This window comes from Orcinus orca, chromosome 7 (genome assembly GCF_937001465.1).
Source record: "Orcinus orca chromosome 7, mOrcOrc1.1, whole genome shotgun sequence".
Lineage (NCBI taxonomy): Eukaryota > Metazoa > Chordata > Mammalia > Artiodactyla > Delphinidae > Orcinus > Orcinus orca.
Genome location: NC_064565.1, coordinates 90,394,432 through 90,407,356, shown reverse-complemented (window position 1 = coordinate 90,407,356; position 12,925 = coordinate 90,394,432). Strand labels below are relative to the sequence as shown.

At 40.5% G+C, this 12,925-nt stretch overlaps 1 protein-coding gene across 1 annotated transcript in view; it reads right to left on the bottom strand.

Annotated features, from left to right (window-relative positions):
- The window catches only part of PARD3B (par-3 family cell polarity regulator beta), a 1,037,324-nt gene that overhangs the window by 7,150 nt on the left and 1,017,249 nt on the right, over positions 1-12,925 (bottom strand). The window lies entirely within an intron of this gene.

Sequence of the window (12,925 nt, the reverse complement as noted above, 5' to 3'; positions counted from 1 at the left end):
CATGTGGCAGAAACCAAGTGAGGCACCTGTTCTTTGTCAAGAAATGAAATCATGGAAACTGTCTTTTTCTGTAGAACTCATCAAAACAGTTATCATTTCTAATTTTTCAGAGAGAAGGAAAACAATGAGCTGGCCTATAAAAATACTCTTTAAGGTTCAAAGAGTGCTAGAAGAATTTTTCTTTCTTTGGTGCGGGGGAGGGAGTTGCTATTGTTTATAATAACTTTTTGCTCAAAATTGAGCACTGACTTTTAATAGAACCTCTAAGTGCTTGTGAATATTGTGTGCACACGCACACACACATATTTAAAAGAACAATTTTTAGGGAAGTTGAGACAAGATGGCAGAGTAGAAGGACGTGAGATCACCTCATCTGATGAAAACACCAAAATCACAACTAACTGCCTAACAACCATCAACAAAAAAATGCTGGAACCTCCCAAAAACCATATCCTATATCCAAAGGCAAAGACGACATGACAAGATGGTAGGAGGGGCGTAATTGCGATAAAATCAAATCCCATACCCGCCAGGTGGGTGACCCACAAACTGGAAAATAATTATATTGCAGAAGTTCTCCCACAGGGGTGAAAGTTCTGAGCCCCACATCAGGCTCCCCAGCCTGTGGGTCTGGCAATGGGAGGAGGAGCCCCCAAGGATCTGGCTTTGAAGGCCAGTGGGGTTTGATCACAGGAATTCCATAGGACTAGGGGAACAGAAACCCCACTCCTGTAGGGCAGACACAAGCTCTCGTGTGCACCAGGTCACAGGGAAAAAAAGCAGTGACATCATAAGAGCCTGGGCCAGACCTATCTGCTGGTATTGGAGGGTCTCCTGCAGAGGCAGGGTCAGCTGTGGCTCACTGTGGGGACAAACACACTGCAGCTGTAGTCGTGGGGAGTACTCATTGGCATGAGCTGGCCTGGAGGCCACCATTTTCCCATCAAGACCTGGCCCCACCTAACAGCCTGTAGGCTCTAGTGCAGAGACGCCTCAGGCCAAACAACCAAAAGGGTGGGAACACAGCCCCACATATCAACAGACAGGCTGCTTAAAGTCTTCCTGAGCACACAGCTGCCAGCTAAACACACCTCTTGACAAGGCCCTGCCAACCAGAGGGACAAGACCCAGCTCCACCCACCAGTGGGGCAGGCACCAGTTCCTCACACCAGGAAGCCTGCACCAGCCCCTGGACCAACCTCATCCACCAGGGGGCAGACAGCAGAAGCAAGGAGAACTACAACCCTGCAGCCTGTGGAACAGAAATTGCAGTTGCAGAAAGTTAGACAAAATGAGATGGCAGAGGAATATGTCCCAGATGAAGGTACAAGATAAAACCCCAGTAGAACAACTACGTGAAGTGGAGATAGGCAACCTACCCAAAAAACAATTCAGAGTAATGACAGTAAACATGATCCAAGACCTAGGAAAAAGAACGGAGGCACAGATCAAGAAGATACAAGAAATGTTTAACAAAGACCTAGAAGAACTAAAGAACAGAGATGAACAATACAATAACTGAAAAGAAAAACACACTAGAAGGAATCAATAGCAGAATAACTGAGGCAGAACAGATAAGTTACCTGGAAGACAGAATGGTGGAAATCAGTGCTGCAGGACAGAATAAAGAAAAAAGAATGAAAAGAAATGAGGACAGTCTAAGAGACCTCTGGGACAACATTAAATGCACTAACATTTGCATTCTAGGGGTCCCGGAAGGAGAAGAGAGAAAGGACATGAGAAAATATTTGAAGAGATAATAGCTGAAAACTTCCCTAACATGGGAAAGGAAACAGTCACCCAAGTCCAGGAAGCAAGAGAGTCCCAGGCAGAATAAACCCAAGGAAGAACATGCTGTGACACATAGTAATAAAATTGACAAAAATTAAAACCAAAAAATATTAAAAGCAACAAGGGAAAAGCAACAAATAACATATAAGGGAATTCCCATAAGGCTATCAGCTGACTTTTTAGCAGAAACTGCAGGCCAGAAGGGAGTGGCATGATACATTTAAGGTGATGGAAGGGAAGAACCTATAACCAAGAATGCTCTACCCAGCAAAGCTCTCATTCAGATTCGATGGAGAAATCAAAAACTTTACAGATAAGCAAAAGCTAAAAGAATGCAGCAACCACCAGACCAGCTTTGCAACAAATGCTAAAGGAACTTCTCTAGGCAGAAAAGAAAAGGCCACAACTAGAAATAAGAAAATTATGAATGGAAAAGCTCACCAGGAAAAGCAAACACACAGTAAAGGTACAGGATATTGAAAATGCAGGGACTTCCCTGGTGGCACAGTGGTTAAGAATCTGCCTGCCAATGCAGGGGACACGGGTTTGATCCCTCGTCCCAGAAGATCCCACATGCCGCGGAGCAACTAAGCCCATGTGCCACAACTACTGAGCCTGTGCTCTAGAGCCTGCGAACCACAACTACTGAGCACACATGCCACAACTACTGAAGCTCGTGCACCTAGAGCCTGTGCTCCACAACAGGAGAAGCCACCACAATGAGTAACCTGCGCACCTCAACAAAGAGTAGCCCCTACTCGCAGCAACTAGAGAAAAGCCCAGGCACAGGAATGAAGACTCAACACAGCCAAAAAATAAAAAAAAAAATTAAAAAAAATCATTTGATATTAAAAGACCAGCAACTTAAAAAACAATCTTGTTTATATACAGACTGCTATATCAAAACCTCGTGGTAACTGCAAACCAAAAATCTACAATAGAAACACACACACAAAAGAAATAGGAATCAAAACACAACACTAAAGTTAGTCATCAGGTCACAAGAGAAGAGAACAAAAGAGGAAGAGAAGAAAAAAGACCTACAAAAACAAATACTAAACAATTAACAAAATGGCAATAAGAACATACATATCAATAATTACCTTAAATGTAAATGGATTAAATGCTCTAACCAAAAGACACAGACTGGCTGAATGGATACAGAAACAAGACCCATATATATGCTGTTTACAAGAGACCCACTTCAGGTCTAGGGACATATACAGACTGAAAGTGAGGGGATGGAAAAAGGTATTCCATGCAAATGGAAATCAAAAGAAAGCTGGAGGCAATACTCATATCAGTCAAAATAGACTTTAAAATAAAAACTGTTACAAGAGACAAAAAGGACACCATGTAACGATCAAGGGATCCATCTAGAAGAAGATATAACAAATATAAATATGTATGTACCCAATATAGGAGCACCTCAATATATAAGGCAAATGCCAACAGCCATAAAAGGAGAAATTGACGGTAACACAATAATAGTGAGGGACTTTAACGCCCTACTTTCATCAATGGACAGATCATCCAGACAGAAAATCAATAAGGAAACAGGCCTTAAATGACACATTGGACCAGATAGGCTTAATTGATATTTATAGAGCATTCCATCTGAAAGCAGCAGAATACACATTCTTTTCAAGTGCACATGGAACATCTGCCATGGTAGATCACATGCTGGGCCACAGATCAAGCCTTGGTAAACTTCAGAAAGTTGAAATCATATCAAGCATCTTTTCCGACCACAACCCTATGAGATTAGAAATCAACTACAAGAAAAAAAAAACTGTAAAAAACACAAACATGTGGAGGTTAAACAATATGCCACTAACCTACCAATGGATCACTGAAGAAATTAAAGAGGAAATAAAAAAATATCTAGAGACAAATGAAAACACAACTCTCCAAAACCTATGGGATGCAGCAAAATCAGTTCTAAGAGGGAAGTTTATAGCAATACAATCTTACCTCAGGAGACAAGAAAAATCCCAAATGAAGAATATAACCTTACACCTAAAACAATTAGAGAAAGAAGAACATACAAAACACAAAGTTAGCCGAAAGAAAAATATCATAGAGACCAGAGCAGAAATAAATGAAACAGAGACAAAGAAAGCAATAGCAAAGATCAGTGAAACTAAAAGCTGGTTCTTTGAAAAGATAAACAAAATTGATAAAACTTTAGCCAGACGCATCAAGAAAAAAAGAGAGAGGGCTCAAATTGATAAACTTAGAAATAAAAAAAGTTACAACTGACACCACTGAAATAAAAAGAATCATAAGAGACTACTACAAGCAACTATATGGCAATAAACTGGACAACCTAGAAGACATGGACAAATTCTTAGAAAGGTACAACCTTCCAAGACTGAACCAGGAAAAAACAGAAAATATGAACAGACCAACCACAAGTAATGAAATTGAAACTGTGATTTAAAAAACTCCCAATGAACAAAAGTCCAGGACCATATGGCTTCACAGGTGAATTCTATCAAACATTTAGAGAAGAGTTAACACATATCCTTCTGAAACTATTACAAAAAATTACAGAGGAATGAATACTCTCAAACTCATTCTATGAGTCTACCATCACCCTGATATCAAAACCAGACAAAGCTACCACACACACACACACACACACACACACACAGATTTACAGGCCAGTATCACTGATGAATATAGATGCAAAAATCCTCAACAAAGTACTAGCAAACCGAATCCAGCAATACATTAAAATGATTATGCACCATGATCAAGTGGGATTTATCCCAGGGATGCAAGGATCTTTCAGTATCCACAAATCAATCAGTGTGATACACCATATTAACAAATTGAAGAATAAAATCCATATGATGATCTCAGTAGATGCAGAAAAATCTTTTGACAAAATTCAACACCCATTTATGATGAAAACTCTCCAGAAAGTGGCACACACCTCAACATAATAAAGGCCATATATGACAAACCTATAGCTAACATCATCCTCAATGGTAAAATCTGAAAGCATTCCATCTAAGATCAGGAACAAGACAAGGATGTCCACTTTTGCCACTTATTCAACATAGTTTTGGAAGTCCTAGCCATAGCAATCAATCAGAGAAGGAAAAGAAATAAAAGGAATCCAAATTGGAAAAGAAGTAAAACTGTCACTGTTTGCAGGTGACAAGATACTATACATAGAAAATCCTAAAGTTGGTACCAGAAAACTACTAGAGTTCATAAACAAATTCAGTAAAGTTGCAGGATACAAAATTAATACACAGAAATCTGTTGCATTCCTATACATTAACAACAAAAGATCAGAAAGAGAAATTAAAGAAAAAATCCCACTTACCATCACATCAAAAAGAATAAAATACCTAGGAATAAACCTACCTAAGGAGGCAAAAGACCTGTACTCTGAAAACTATAAGATGCTGATGAAAGAGATCAAACAAGACATGATCAGATGAAAAGCTATACCATGTTCTTGGATTAGAAAAATCAATATTATCAGAATGACTATACTACCCAAATTCAATACAATCTCTATCAAATTACCAATGGCATTTTTCACATAAGTAGAACAAAAAGTTTTACAATTTGTATGGAAACACCAAAGACCCCAAATAGCCAAAGCAATCGTGAGAAAGAAAAATGGAGCTGGAGGAAGCAGGCTCCCTGACTTCAGACTATATTACAAAGCAACAGTAATCAAAACAGTATGGTACTGGCACAAAAACAGAAATATAGATCAACGGAACAGGATAGAAAGCCCAGAGATAAACCCACACACCTATGGTCAACTAATCTATGACAGAGGAGGCAAGGATATACAATGGAGAAAAGACAGTCTCTTCAATAAGTGGTGCTGGGAAAACTGGACAGCTCCATGTAAAAGAATGAAATTAGAACACTGTCTAACACCATACACAAAAATAAACTCAAAATGGATTAGAGACCTAAATGTAAGACCGGACACTGTAAAACTCTTAGAGGAAAACATAGGAAGAACACTCTTTGACATAAATCACAGCAAGATCTTCTTTGATCCACCTACTAGAGAATGGAAATAAAAACAAAAATAAACAAATGGGACCTAATGAATCTTAATAGCTTTTGCAAACAAAGGAAACTACAAACAAGACAAAAAGGCAACCCTCAGAATGGGAGAAAATATTTGCAAACGAATCAACAGACAAAGGATTAATCTCCAAAATATATGAACAGCTCATGCAGCTCAATATTAAAAAAACAAACAACCCAATCAAAAAATGGGCAGAACACCTAAATAGACATTTCCCCAAGGAAGACATACAGATGGCCAAGAGGCACATGTAAAGGTGCTCAACATCGCTAATTATTAGAGAAATGCAAATCAAAACTACAATGAGATAGCCCTTCACACCAGTCAGAATGGCCATCATCAAAAAGTCTAGAGACAATAAATGCTGGAGAGGGTGTGGTGAAAAGGGAACCCTCCTACACTGTTGGTGGGAATGTAAATTGGTACAGTCACTATGCAGAACAGTACAGAGGTTCCTTAAAATCTAAAAGGTACCATATGATCCAGCAATTCCACTCCTAGGCATATATCTGGAAAAAACCATGGTGCAAAAGAATACATGTACCCCAGTGTTCATTGCAGCGCTGTTTACAATAGCCAAGACATAGAAGCAACCTAAATGTCCATTGACAGAGGAACAGATAAAGAAGATGTGGTACATATATGTAACAGAATATTACTCAGCCATTAAGAAGAATGAAATAATGCCACTTGCAGCAACACGGATGGACCTAGAGATTGTCTGTCAGACTGAGTGAAGTCAGAGAAAGACAGATATCATATGATATCACTTATATGCAGAATCTAAAAAAAATGATACAAATGAACTTATTTACAAAACAGAAACAGACTCACAGACTTAGAAAACAAACGGTTACCAAAGGGGGAAGATCGGGGGAGGGATAAATTGGGAGTTTGGGATTGACATATACACACTATTGTATTTAAAATAGATAACCAACAAGGACCTACTGTATAACACAATGAACTCTGCTCAATATTCTGTAATAACCTAAATGGGAAAAGAATTTGAAAAAGAATATATACATGCATATGTATAACTGAATCATCACTTTGCTGTACACCTGAAACTGACACAACATTGTTAATCAACTATACTCCAATATAAAATTTAAAAAAGGTTAAAACAAACAAAAGAACAAGTTTTAAGCAAGGAAAACAAAAAAGCCCAGCTCATTAACTATGGAATTTGATAGGATAAAGGAAGTGGAATAGGGAGCTGATATTTTATCTTTGTTAATCTTGAGTTTCCGGGACTTCCCTGGTGGTCCAGTGGTTAAAGAATCCACCTTCCAATGAAGGGGACGAAGGTTCGATCCCTGGTCAGGGAACTAATATCCCACATGCCACAACTAAGCCTGCACACTGCAACTACTGAGCCTGTGCTCTCGGGAGCCCATGTGCCACAACTAGAGAGAAGCCCACAGGATGCAATGAAGAGCCTATGTGCCGCAACTAAGATCCTGCATGCTGCAACTAAGACCCAATGCATCCAAATAAGTAAATATTAAAAAAAAAATCTTGAGTTTCCCTTTTCATAGTATCTTTATTGGTGAAATTTAGTATTTGTAGGAAAGCACAAAACCCAACCCATTCTGGGGCCTAAGAAATGCTTATCACAGTGAGCAATGCTGCATGTTTTGAGCCAACCCTGAGAAATCCAGGGGTAGTCTTCTTTGAAGATTCTGATGAAAACAGGGATCCAAATAGCAAATATATCAGCACCTTAAGACCCCTCATTTTTCATGCGACCCCATAATTTTTATTTGTATGTGTTATTATTTTTCTTAAAAAAACTTTTAATTCAAAATCTCACCCAGGAACCATATTTACTTAAGAAGCACAAGCCTATATTTCCTTTCTTTAATATGACTCCTTGTGAAAGCTGTCATGAAAATATCCATATTTCAAAAAATTCACTTATTTCTTTCCCACACTTTTTACTATTTTTTTCTATTTTATTTTTGATTAGGGTCATTTCTGGAGGCCCAAAGGATTCAGATTTTGATTGGAAAATTTGTCGGAACTATCTCATACAGTTTCCAGTCACATAGATGCATGCAATAACGAAGGTTAACCTTTCAGGCTAAGACCTGGCCCCACCCAACAGCCTGTACGCACCAGTGCTGGCATGTCTCAGGCCAGACAACTAACTGGGTGGGGACACAGGCCCACCCATCCGCAGACAGGCTGCCTAACGACTTCCTGAGCCCACAGTCTCCTCTAGACATGGCCCTAGACATGGTACTGACATGTGAAGAAGCAATAAAGATCACTTCCTTTACATGAGATTTTCCTCTTTTTGCTGTCTCAGTATGTCACTATTTTTAATCACACAAAAAGGAGGCTGTAAATCAGAGGTTAAGTGGGTCAGACAGGCAGCTCTTGGGTACCAACAGTCTTCATTTTATGGAAGGAAGGAAGGAATGCTTCTACGTTTGCTAAGATAATCCTTTCGGGGAAAGGGCTCAGTATTAGAAGGACCGAGTCACTGGCAAAATATTTAGCTAGGAATGAGGTGGCTATACTTAACTGTAATAGATGAAGGGGCCTGAGCCCCTGGAATAGAATAAGAAGCACGAGTAACTTTGAATCCTCTCACCTCCCCCTGCATCTCCATCCCCCCAACAATTGCAAAGAAAATCTCTTTCCTCTGAACTCACCACAGTGGTTCATTCTCACCTCATCTGCCTGTCTCCCTGCCTCAGGCTGGTTATATACTGTGCTGGAGCACCATCATCTTGAAGGAAGGAACTGGGTCTCATGTATCTAGTGATCTTCCTCAGAGCTTACCACAGGGCTCTGTACGTCAAAGTTGCTCCATAAATGTATACTGAATTTGCGCAAGAGAGTTTAAAGAGAAAACCCATAAACATACATGGTACCCCTAGAGGGTCAGATATATGCAGAAGCTGGAAATAGTAGGTGGATAGAGAAATGAAAGGAGAAAGTGGGCTCTCATAGAGAAGCAGAGATTGACAATGGTTGAGATAAGACTGGACTCTAATTTTTAAAGAAGGAGGGAGGGATGGTGGGCTGAAAAAAAGGGTTGGACTCTGCCCAACATAGAATGGTTGTAAACTTTATCGGCCATGAGTTACTATAGTTGTCTTGTTTGCCAAGAACGAAAGTAGACTGTCTTATCTCTGCTGTCTTGCATAGTACTTGAACCACAGTAGGTGCTTAATGAATCTTGGGCTCAAATTTAACTGCCTTGACTTACTAGTGAGGTCAACATGACTAACTGGCTCAGGTTAAGTGTATTTACTCAAGAATTAGTTAAGGGAGAGTGGACAAGATGGTGGAGTAGAAAGACCCTGACCTCACCTCCTCTCACGAGCAGATGAAAATCACAACTTTCTGCAGAACAATCATCGATGAAAAAGACTGCAACTTACCAGAAAAGATCTTCTACAACTAAAAACATAAAGAAGGAACCACAATGAGACAGGTAGGAGGGGCGGACTCGTGATATAATCAAGTCTCATATCCACCAGGTGCGAGACCCATAAGCTGGAGAATAATTATTCAATATATTGCAGAGTTTCTCCCATAGGAGTGAGTGTTCTGAGCCCCACGTTGGGTTCCCCAGCCCAGGGATCTGGCATCAGGAAGATGAGCCCCCCAGAGCATTTGGCTTTGAAGGTCAGTGGGGTTTAATTGCAGGAGCATCACAGGACTGGGGGAAACAGAGACTTCAATCTTAAAGGTACACACAAAATCTCACGTGCACTGGGACCCAGGACAAAAGCAGTAATTTGATAGGAGCCTGGGCCAGACCTACCTGCTGTCTCATAGTGTCTCCTGGAGAGATGGGGGTGGGGGTAGTAGCTGCAGCTCACCCTGGGGCCATAAACACTGGTGGTAGATATATTGGTAACATTCAATGGTGTGAACACTCCTGGCAGCTGCCATCATGGCTCATTAGTGCCAAGATCTGGCCCCACCACACAGCCTCAGGCTAGACAACTAACTGGGTAGGGACACAGCACCTCCCATCAGCAGACAGGCTGCCTAAAGACTTCCTGAGCCCACAGCCACCTCTAGACATGCCTCTAGACATGGCCCTGCCCACCAGAGTGCCAAGACCCAGCTCCACCCCCTAGTGGGCAGGCACAGGCCCTTCCACCAGGAAGCCTGCACAAGCCTCTAGACCAGCCTCACCCACAAGGGGGAAGACAACAGAAGCGAGAAAACTATGATCCCACAGCCAGCCGACCGAGTCCACCAACAGTACGCCAGAACCTACCCTCAGACCAGCTGGGCCCTGGCCCTGCCCACTAGCAGACCAATGTCACCTTCAGGACACCCCGGATCCCATATCCAACTGTCAGGAACTGCGCCCCCACCCCCCAAAAGCGATCTGACACCAGCTCTGGGATCCCTGGGCCCTGCAGCCAGACCCCAGGAACCAGCTCTGCCTGCCAGTAGTCCGGCACCAACCCCAGGAGGGAGGGGGCAACAGCCCCAGAGTCTTCGGGACCCTGACTCCACCCACCAGTGAGCCAGCACTAGCCCCGGGGCCCGCTAGGGTTCTACAACCAGCCTCCTCGTGACCAGGCCCCACTAAACAGCTGCCAGCAGCATCCACACAGGGCAGGGCCTGGCAACCAACCACCCTAGGGGCCAACCAAGTCCACCAGACCACCCACATGGTCAGCCCGCCACAACAGAAGGAGCCACGCAGCCCTCTTAGGGGAAATCCCTAGAGCGCATAGCTTGAGTGATGAGAGGGGAGGGCACTGCTAGGATGCATAGCACATCTCCTACAGAAGGCCGCTTCTCCAAGGTTGAGAAACATAACTAACGTACCACATACATAAAAATACAAATAGCAACTTAGGCAAAATGAGGCAGCAGAGGAACACATTCCAGATGAAGCAACAAGATAAAATCCCAAGAGAACTAAGTGAAGTGGAGATAGGCAATCTACCTGAGAAAGGATTCAGACTAATGATCGTAAAGATGATCAAAGAACTCGGGAGGAGAATGGATGCACAGAGCGAGAAGTTAGAAGTTTTTAACAAAGAGAATATATAATGACCAAAGATGATGAATATAATAACTGAAATGAAAAACACACTAGAAGGAATCCACAGTAGATGAAATGATACAGAGGAATGGATCAGTGAACTGGATGACAGAGTAGTGGAGATCACTGCCACTGAACAGAAAAAAAAAAAATGAAGTTTGAGACCTCTGGGACAACATCAAGTGCACTAATATTTGCATTATACAGATCCCAGAAGGAGAAGAGAGAGATAGAGGAAGGGCCTGAGAAAATATTTGAAGATATAGTAGCTGAAAACTTTCCTAACCTGGGGAAGGAAACAGTCACCCAAGTCCAGGGAGCAGAGAGTCCCATACAGAATTAATCCAAAGAGGAACACACCAAGATATGTTATAATTTAAAAATGACAAAAAGATAAAGAGAATATTAAAAGCAACAAGGGAAATGCAACAAGTAACATACAAGGGAGCTCCCAAAAAGGCTATCAACTGAGTTTTCAGCAGAAACTCTGCAGGCCAGAAGGGAGTGGCATGATATGTTTAAAGTAATGAAAGGGAAAACCCTACAACCAAGCATACTCTCTCCAGTAAGGCTCTCATTCAGATTTGATTGAGAAATCAGAAGCTTTTCAGACAAACAAAAGCTGAAAGAGTTTAGCACCACCAAACCAGTTTTACAACATACGTTAAAGGAACTTCTCTAGACAAAAAAGAAAAGGCCACAAGTAGAAACAAGAAAATTATGAAATGAAAAAGCTTACCGGTAAAGGCAAACACAGTAAAAGTAGGAAATCATCTACACACAAAGCCCGTAGGGAGGTTAAAAGACAAAAGTAGTAAAATTATCTGTGTCCACAATAAGCAGTTAAGGGATACACAAAACAATTAGATGTAAAATATGATATCAAAATCAGTAATCATGAGGGGAGGAGAGTAAAAATACAAGGTTTTTAAAATGCACTTGAAATTAAGAGATGAGCAACTTAAAACATTCATATATATATAATTATATATATGATTGTTTTATATATATATATATATATAAAAAACATAATCGTATATATAGTATAGTCTGAAGTCAGGGAGCCTGATTCCTCCAGCTCTGTTTTTCTTTCTCAATATTGCTTTGGCTATTTGGGGTCTTTTATGTCTTAAAATACAAATTTTAAGATAGATATAGATATATATATATATATATTAGACTGCTATACAAAAACCTCATGGTAACCGCAAACCAAATATCCTTAATAGATATATACACAAAAAAGAAAAAGGAATCCAACAGAAACACATATCGTACGATATCACTTATATGTGGAATCTAAAAAAATGATACAAATGAACTTATTTACAAAACAGAAATAGACTTACAGACATAGAAAAACTTATGGTTACCAGAGGGGAAAGTGGGGGATAAATTAGGAGTCTGGGATTAACAGACACACCACTATATATAAAATAGATAAACAACAAGGTCTACTGTATGGCACAGGGAACTATATTCCATATCTTATAATAACCTATAATGGAAAAGAATCTGGAAAAGAATATATATGGTCTTATATATGTATAACTGAATCACTTTGCTGTATACCCACAACTAACACAACATTGTAGACTAACTATACTTCAATTTAAAAAAAAATTTAAAAAAGGAATAATAAAAAAATACAACTGAAAAAAATCAGTTAAGGGCTGTTTTTATTACGGTCCAGGAAAATAATTTTCTTTGTTTCTGTCATAAACACAATAATCTAGGAACATCTTTATGCATTTAAAAATACAGTAAAGAGAGTCTCAAATATAGTACAAAACCTTAGGGAGACGATGTCAAAGGTGAAAACCTGGTGCAATCACCAGTTTCATGTACCTGAGCTTGAGGACTGATGAACGTGAGCCAGAGGTAGCAGTGAGGTCCAGTTCCCCTCTGTCACAGCGCTTCCCCCCCTTTCCTCCACCTGAATACACATGACGGGTGGCTTTCATACAAGCCACACATGCCCAAGAGAGGCAGAAGCTAGGATTATGCCAACTTCTCTACCATCTGCTATA